Genomic DNA, 7,889 nt, shown 5'->3' with positions numbered 1-7,889 from the left:
TGCAGGTGGGGCACAGCTGTGACACAGGTTTCAAAGGAAGGACGTGAGAAACACTGCGTTTGTCATTCAGTGAGTGAAAAGAATGAAGGCATTTCACCCAGAGAAGAGCCTGTACCAAGGTCAGGGACATGAGCGTGCCAACACGTTCTGGGACATACAAATAGATCCCTTTGGCAGGCACAGTGGGAGGAGGGGACAGAGCCTCCGCAAAAGCCGGTCTGGTTATGACAGGCCTCAGGGCTGAGTAAGGAGAGTAGCTTTCATTGTAACAGATGGGCTCTCACTGCCATCAGACTCCATCTTCTTTCTTTTTGCCACCCTGGGGGCATATGGAGTTCCCGGGCCAGGGATCAGATTCAAGCCACAGCTGTGACCTACCAATGCCGGATGGACCCTTTAACATGCTGTACCCAGCTGGGGATCGAACGTGCATCCTGGAGCTTCAGAGACACCTTCCCTCCCGTTGCACCACTGTGGGAATTTTCAGATTCATTTTTTTTCTTCTTTTTAGGACCACACCTACACAGCTGCTGCATATGGAAGTTCCCAGGCTACGGGTTGAATTGGAGCTGCAGCAGCTCACCTCGTGGATACTAGTTGGGTTCCTTACCAAGCCACAATGGGAACCCTTCAGTCATCCTTCTAATAGCAAATATTTTGTTACTATCCTGCAATGAAATTCATCTATAATAAAACCTATCTATGTACACACAAAAACGAATATCAATAAAATATCCTAGGAGTTCCCACTGTGGGTTAAGAATAAGACATAGAGGATGTGGGCTCACTCTCTAGCCTTGCTCAGGGGGTTAGTGAGCAAGTGGGTGTTGCCAGCAAGCTGGGGCGGAGGTCACAGATGCTGCTTCAACCCAGCTGCAGCTCCGATTCAACCCATAGCCCAGGAACTTCCATATGCCACAGCTGCTGCCCAGGATAAAGAAAAGTATCTAGTGATAAAATATGTGTTTGACTATGTTAGCAACCAGGCATAGTGAAGCAGGTGGATGCCAGCCCCTCTTTATAAAACCACTGCGAACACAATGGCTATGACGGCACACAGTCCAGGCAAAGCAGCTGCTCAGGCACCTCTAGTTGCTGGTGGTGAAGTGGTTTTCCAAATGAGGCTAAGTTCCAAACGATACAAAGTATAGCTGTCCCTCTGCATAGAGAGTAGCTGTGTTATTGATAAACACTGTGTAGGAGTTCCCATTGTGGCTCAGCGGCTTGGACCAGTATCCGTGAGCATCCCTGGCCTCCTTAAGCTGGTTAAGGATCCAGCGTTTTGGGGAGCTTCAGTGTAAATTGCACACGTGGCTTGTTCTGGTGTAGGCCATCCCCTGCAGCTCCGATTGGACTTGCAGCTTGGGAACTTCCATATGCCACCCGTGCTGACCCTCAAAAGAAAAAAGAAAAAGGCAAAAAAAAAAAAAAGCTGTGTATATTTCAAACCTTACAAATAAGACATTGTGTCTATATGTTAGAGTGTAGGCCTAGAAGATTATCAACAGAGTTTTAATTTTTTGGGTTTTTTTGTCTTTAGTCTTTTTAGGACCGCATCTGCAGCATATAGAGGTTCCCAGGCTAGGGGTCTAATCGGAGCTACAGCTGCTGGCCTACACCACAGCCACAGAAACACCAGATCTGAGCCGAGTCTGCGACCTACACGCTCACAACAATGCCAGATTCTTAACCTACTGAGCGAGGCCAGGGATCAAAACTGCAACCTCATGGTTTGTGGTTTTATTCGTTTCTGCTGCACCACGACAGGAACTCCAGGGTTTGTTTGTTTTTTTGATTTTGTCCTTTTTTTGTCTTGTCTGGGGCCGCACCCACAGCATATGGAGGTTCCCAGGCTAGGAGTCCAATCCGAGCTGTAGCCGCCAGCCTATACCACAGCCACAATGTCAGATCTGAACCAAGTTTGCGACCTACACTACAGCTCACGGCAGCACCAGAACCTTAACCCACTGAGTAAGGCCAGGGATCGAACCCGCAACCTCATGGTTCCTAGTCAGATTCGTTAACCACTGAGCCATAACGGGATCTCCGGAACTCCAGTTTTAATTTTTAAAAATTAATTAATATATTTTGGCCACACCCATGGCATGAGAAAGTTCGAGGGCCAGGGGAGCCCCAGCAGTGACAGAAGCCACAGCAGGGTAATGCTGGATCCTTAACTGGCTGAGCCAGTAGGGAACTAACTCCTCACATGGTTTTTAAAAATAAAAAAAGGGATTTTCCCTTGTGGAACGGTGGAAAGGAATCCAACTGGCATCCACGGGGGTCCAGTTTTGATCCCAGGCCTGCTCAGTGGGTTAAGGATCTGGTGTTGCTGTGAGCTGTGGTGTAGGTCACAGACGCAGCTTGGATCCTAAGTTGCTGAGGCTGTGGTGTAGGCCAGCAGCTGTAGCTCCGATTTGACCCCTAGCCTGGAAACCTTCATATGCCGCAGGTGCAGCCCTAAAAAGAAAAAAGAAAAGAAAAAGAAATAATAGATTTTATTTTTAGTACAGTTTTATATCTTTTGAGCAGATAGTACATATACTCACGCTGTTACTAACATCTTATATTGGCGGTATGTTTGTTGTAATTAATGAACCAATATTGATATGTCATTATTAACTATAGTTCATACTTTACATCGAGATGCACTCTTTGTGTTCTACAGTCTATGAAGTTTTGTTGTTTTTTTTTTTTTTTTTTTTTTTTTTTTGTATTTTTAGGGTTGCATCCATGGCATATGGCGATTCCCAGGCTAGGGGTCCAACCGGAGCTGTAGCTGCCGGTCTGTGCCACAGCCACAAAAACACCAGATCTGAGCCGCGTCTGAGACCTACACCACAGCTCACGGCAACACCAGATCCTTAAGCCACTGAGCAAGGCCAGGGATCAAATCCAGTCCTCATGGATACTAGTCAGGTTCGTTAACCACTGAGCCACGATGGGAACTCCCAGTCTATGGGTTTTGCTAAGTGTATAATGTCCTGTACCCACCATTACAGTTTTGTGCAGAATAGTTTCACCGCCCTAAAAGTTCTCCTGCTTTACCTATATTCACCCCCAACCCCATTCTCCGAACCCCTGGCAACCACTGTTCTCTTTATTGTCAATATCATTTTGCCTTTTCTGAAATGTCACATAGTTAGAATCATAGAGCATGTGGTCTTTTTCAGACTGGTTTCTTCCACGTAGCAATATGCATTTAAGTTTCCTCGAGTATGTTTGTGGCTCAGGAGTTCATTTCTTTTTAGCACTGAATAATATTACATTTTCTGGATTTTCACAGTTTATCCATTCACCTATTCCAGGATATCTTGGTTGTCTCCAGGTTTGGTGATCTCAAATAAAGCTTCTATAAACATTCAGGTGCAGGTTTTGTATGGACATAAGTCTTCAGCTCCATTGAGTAAATTACCCAGAAGCACAATTGCTGGGTCACATGGTGAAACGAAGTTTAGTTTTGTAGGAAACTGCCAAACTATCTGCCAAGTGGCTGAACCATTTCGCATCCTTGCCAGCAATGAGTGAGCGTTCCTGTTGCTCTGTATCCTTGTTGGCATTTGATGTTGTCAGTGTTTTAGACTGTAGCCATCTCAGGAGGTATGCAGTGTATCTTGTTTTAATTTGCAATTCTCTGATGACATGTTATGATGAGCCTCTTTTCATATGTTTATTTGCCATCTGTAGATCCTTTTTGGTGAGCTCTGTTCAGGTTTGTTGTTTGTTCAGATTTTTTGCCCACTTTTGAATTGTTTTTTTTTTTTTTTTTTTGGTCTATTTTCTTATTGTTGATTTTTGAGAGTTTTTTTTTTTTTGGTGTGTGTGTGTGTATGCATTTTGGACACAAGTCCTTTATCAGATATGCGTTTTGCCAATATTTTCTCCCAATCTCTGGCTTCTCTCTTCATTCTCTCAACAATTCCTTTCACGTTGCAGAAGTTTTTCATTTTGATGAAGTTCACCTTATCAACTTTTTTCTTTCATGGATCATTCCTTTGGTGTGGTATCTAAACACTTTTGGCAAGCCCAAATCACCTAGCTTTTTTCCTATGTAATCTTCCAGAAGTTTCATCGCTTTGTATTTTACATTTTGGTCTAAGATTTATTTTGAGCTAATTTCTATGAAAGGTGTTTTTATTTTTTTTTTTGTCTTTTTATTTATTTATTTATTTTTTGCCGTTTCTTGGGCTGCTTCTGCGGCATATGGAAGTTCCCAGGCTAGGAGTCGAATTGGAGCTGAAGATACTAAAAATTATATTTCTCTCAAAGAAATGAAACAATAACTTGACAGGGGTTTTCAACACTTTTCTGTTGGCCTACACCACAGCCACAGCAACTCAGGATCTAAGCCAGGTCTGTGACCTACACCACAGCTCATGGCAACACTGGATCCTTAACCCACTGAGCAAGGCCAGGGATCGAACCCATGTCCTCATGGATATCAGTAGGGTTCGCTAACCCCTGAGCCACGACAGGAACTCCAATAATGTGAAGTACTTTTAAAAGAAACCTTTAATTAAATGCAATGCATTTCATTTACCAACCCCCACTGGTAATATTTTGTTCTAAGTCTGTTAATGGGAGTCCTCTCAGATTTCCTCTGACACATATTTACAATTGGTTTTGTAGGGAGCTCCTGCTGTGTGGCTCAGTGGGTTAAGGACCTGAGTTGTTTCTGTGAGGATGAGGGTTTGATCCCTGGCCTCACTTAGTGGGTTAAGTGTCTGGCGTTGCCGGAAGCTGCAGCGTAGGTATGGCACAGATCCCATGTTGCTACAGCTGGGATTAAATCCCTGGCCCAGGAAATTCCATATGCCGCAGGTGCAGCTATAAAAAGAAAAGGAAAAAAAAAAAAAAAAAAAGCTTTTATAGCTTTGCAGTAACCACGCTGCTGCAATGAGAATCTTTGAAATACACACGTTGTTGGAAATGCTACGCATCAGTGTATTTCTTTTCAAAGTAGCAGAGATGGTAGTCGTAATTGGATCCAAACCTTTCAGAAGTAGATTGATTAAATTATGTTTGGGGCGCAAAGCGTGTTTTAAGCTCAGTGAATGCTCCCTGTCAATGTTGGCTGACACTCCATATTCGCTTCAGATAGATTTAATATCCAAACCAGGCTGTAAATCCAAACCGGTCTTTCAATCTGGTCATTGTGTCTGTGTCCTTTGAAATAGCATCCAAGATGGAGAATCATGAAATTCGGCTGTCATTATTTAACTGCTCCAAAATGGAAACTGGAAATTCCCTACGAGAATAGTTCTTTTATTTTTATTTTTATTTATTGGCCACACCGGAAAGTTCGAAGGTCAGGAATCAAATCTGAGCCACAGCTGAGGCCTACACCACTGCAGCAGCTGCAGCAACGATGGCAATGGATCTTTAATCCATTGCACCTCAGAGACAGCACTGGATCCTTAAGTGCTGCCCTGTGCCGCAGTGGAAACTTCCAAGAGGGGTTGTTTTAAATCCTATGTTAATTTCCTTCATTTCGGTCAGCTTGGTCTCCTTCCCTGGCAGGTAAACTTTTCAAATATATCTAAAGATTTAGGACATCATTTTGCAAGATCTCAATTCTGCCATTTGATATTTCCTTGATTGGATTAAAGAATTCTCCAATAATATCAAAGAGTAAAGAAAATATTTTGGAAGAATTTTCTTTGGATGGAGTTCCTCTGTGGCTCAGTGGGTTAAAACCCAACATAGTGTCCGTGAGGATGTGGGTTCAATCCTTGGCCTCACTCAGTGGATTAAGGATCTGGTGTTGCTGTGAGGCGCTGGCTGTGGCGTAGGTCAAAGATTCAGCTTGGATCCAGAGTTTCCGTGCTTGTGGGGTAGGCCTCAGTTGCAGCTCCGATTCGACCCCTAGACTGGAAACTTCTGTATGCCATGGGTGCAGCAGTAAAAAGAAAAAAAAAAAAAAAGAATTTCCTTTGGAGAATTATTTTACTTCCAAGGTTAAGATAAGTTTTTGGCCCCTTCTTCAGTGTCACTACAAAGTTTAGAAAATTGGAGAGCTCACTCTTTATTTTACTTTTAAGTTGAGCCATTTCCAAATGCTGATATTTGATCTGTTTTAACTGTGAAAAATGTCAGTTCCACATGGTTCAGCCTAAAAACATGCGAAAACATTGACCAATTTGCAGAGTCTTTCATGACGATCTCAGTGGCCAAGTATTGTTGGTAAACAAACAATGTGACGAAGTGCTGAGATGCTGGCTGCTACTTTTGTTAGGTGGCCACAGAGTCTCATTGGCTCCCAACCCACGTAAGGACAGAGTTGTGGCTGGGAATTCTTAGGGTGCTCTTGAAAAAAAATTTTTTTGATGGGGCATGCCCGTAGTATGTGGAAGTTCCTAAACCACGGATCAAATCCATGCCATGGTAGTGACCGAAGCCACAGCAGTGACAACAGCAGACCCTTACCCTGCCGTGCCATAGGAGAACTCTGCAGGCATCTTTTTTTTTTTAAAAAAAGGAGTTCCCATTGTGGCCCAGCAGAAACAAACCCAACTAGCATCCATGAGGACACAGGTCCGATCCCTGGCCTCACTCAGTGGGTTAAGGATCCCGAGTGGCCATAAGCTGTGGTGTAGGTCGCAGACGTGGCTCAGATCCTGCATTGCTGTGGCTGTGGTATAGGCCAGTGGCTACACTTTTGATTCAACCCCTAGACTGGGAACCTCCATATGCTGCGGGTAAGAACCTAAAAAGACCCCCCAAAAAAAGAGTATAGTTGAATGAATTACATTGAATCTATAAAAACTCAGGATTCTGTAATGATAATCAAAAAGAAATAAAAAACAAAATCGAAACAAAACCCCATCTTCTTTGCCGTCACCACTGGAGGTGGCGATTGCATCGACTCTTAGCTCTGAACACTAGTCATTAAAAGGAAAAAATTCAGCACATGTGGGGTGTAATTAGGGTTGAAATGTCATAATATCTGTTTTTTACCTTATGTTTGTATGTTTACTATACATTTATGTCATTCTATCATATAGACTTTTTTTTAAATGTGGCAAAATAGCAACAATTGTTGCACCTAGATTGTGGACATATGGATATTCAAGGTGCTATTTTGCCTATCTTTCTGTAGGCTTGACACTTCTTATCACAAAAAGCTTAAAAAATAAGTTTTTTTTTTTTTTTTTGCTTTTCCTATAGTTTAACCATTCATCAAAAAGATGCTTTTAGGAGTTCCCTGGTGGCTCAGGGGGTTAAGGATTTAGCATTGTCACTGCAGTGGCTTGGGTTGCTACTATGGTGCAGGTTCGATCCCTGGCCTGGGAACTTCCACATAATGTGGGTGCAACCCAAACTAACAAAGAAAGATGATTTTATACTTTTTTTTTTTTTGTCTTTTCTAGGGCTGCACCTGTGGCATATGGAAGTTCCCAGGCTAGGGGTCTAATTGGAGCTGTAGCTGCCGGCCTACACCAGAGCCACAGTAGCACAGGATCTGAGCCGTGTCTGCAACCTACACCACAGCTCATGGTCATGCCGGATCCTTAACCCACTGAGTGAGGCCAAGGATCGAACCCGCAACCTCATGGTTCCTAGTCAAATTTGTTTCCACAGTGCCACGACAGGAACTCCTCTTACTGTGATTTTCACTGGCATTGATCTTCTTGTTGTGGTTTAGTATTTTTTAATAGGTTGAATCATATAAAATTGACATTTTTATAGCTCAAAAGCCATCAGTATCAGCAATTTCATACAGTTTGAGCTAATATATTTAAAAGCCTTTTTTTCCCCTGCCCTTGAGAACTATTTATGTTCTTTGTCTTTCTACTGAGTTGTTGGCTTGTTTTATTTTATTTTATTTTATTTTTGCCTCACCAGCTGCAAGCAGAAGTTCCTGGGCCGGGGACTGAACCTGTGCCACA

The sequence above is a fragment of the Sus scrofa genome, chromosome 2, assembly GCF_054392235.1.
Source record: "Sus scrofa isolate SSC_HxYL_T2T_F1_AM1 chromosome 2, Sscrofa_HxYL_maternal_Yorkshire_Landrace_v2.0, whole genome shotgun sequence".
NCBI classification, from domain to species: Eukaryota; Metazoa; Chordata; class Mammalia; order Artiodactyla; family Suidae; genus Sus; species Sus scrofa.
The sequence above is the reverse complement of the archived record's forward strand: the minus strand, read 5'-3'. Positions refer to the sequence as shown.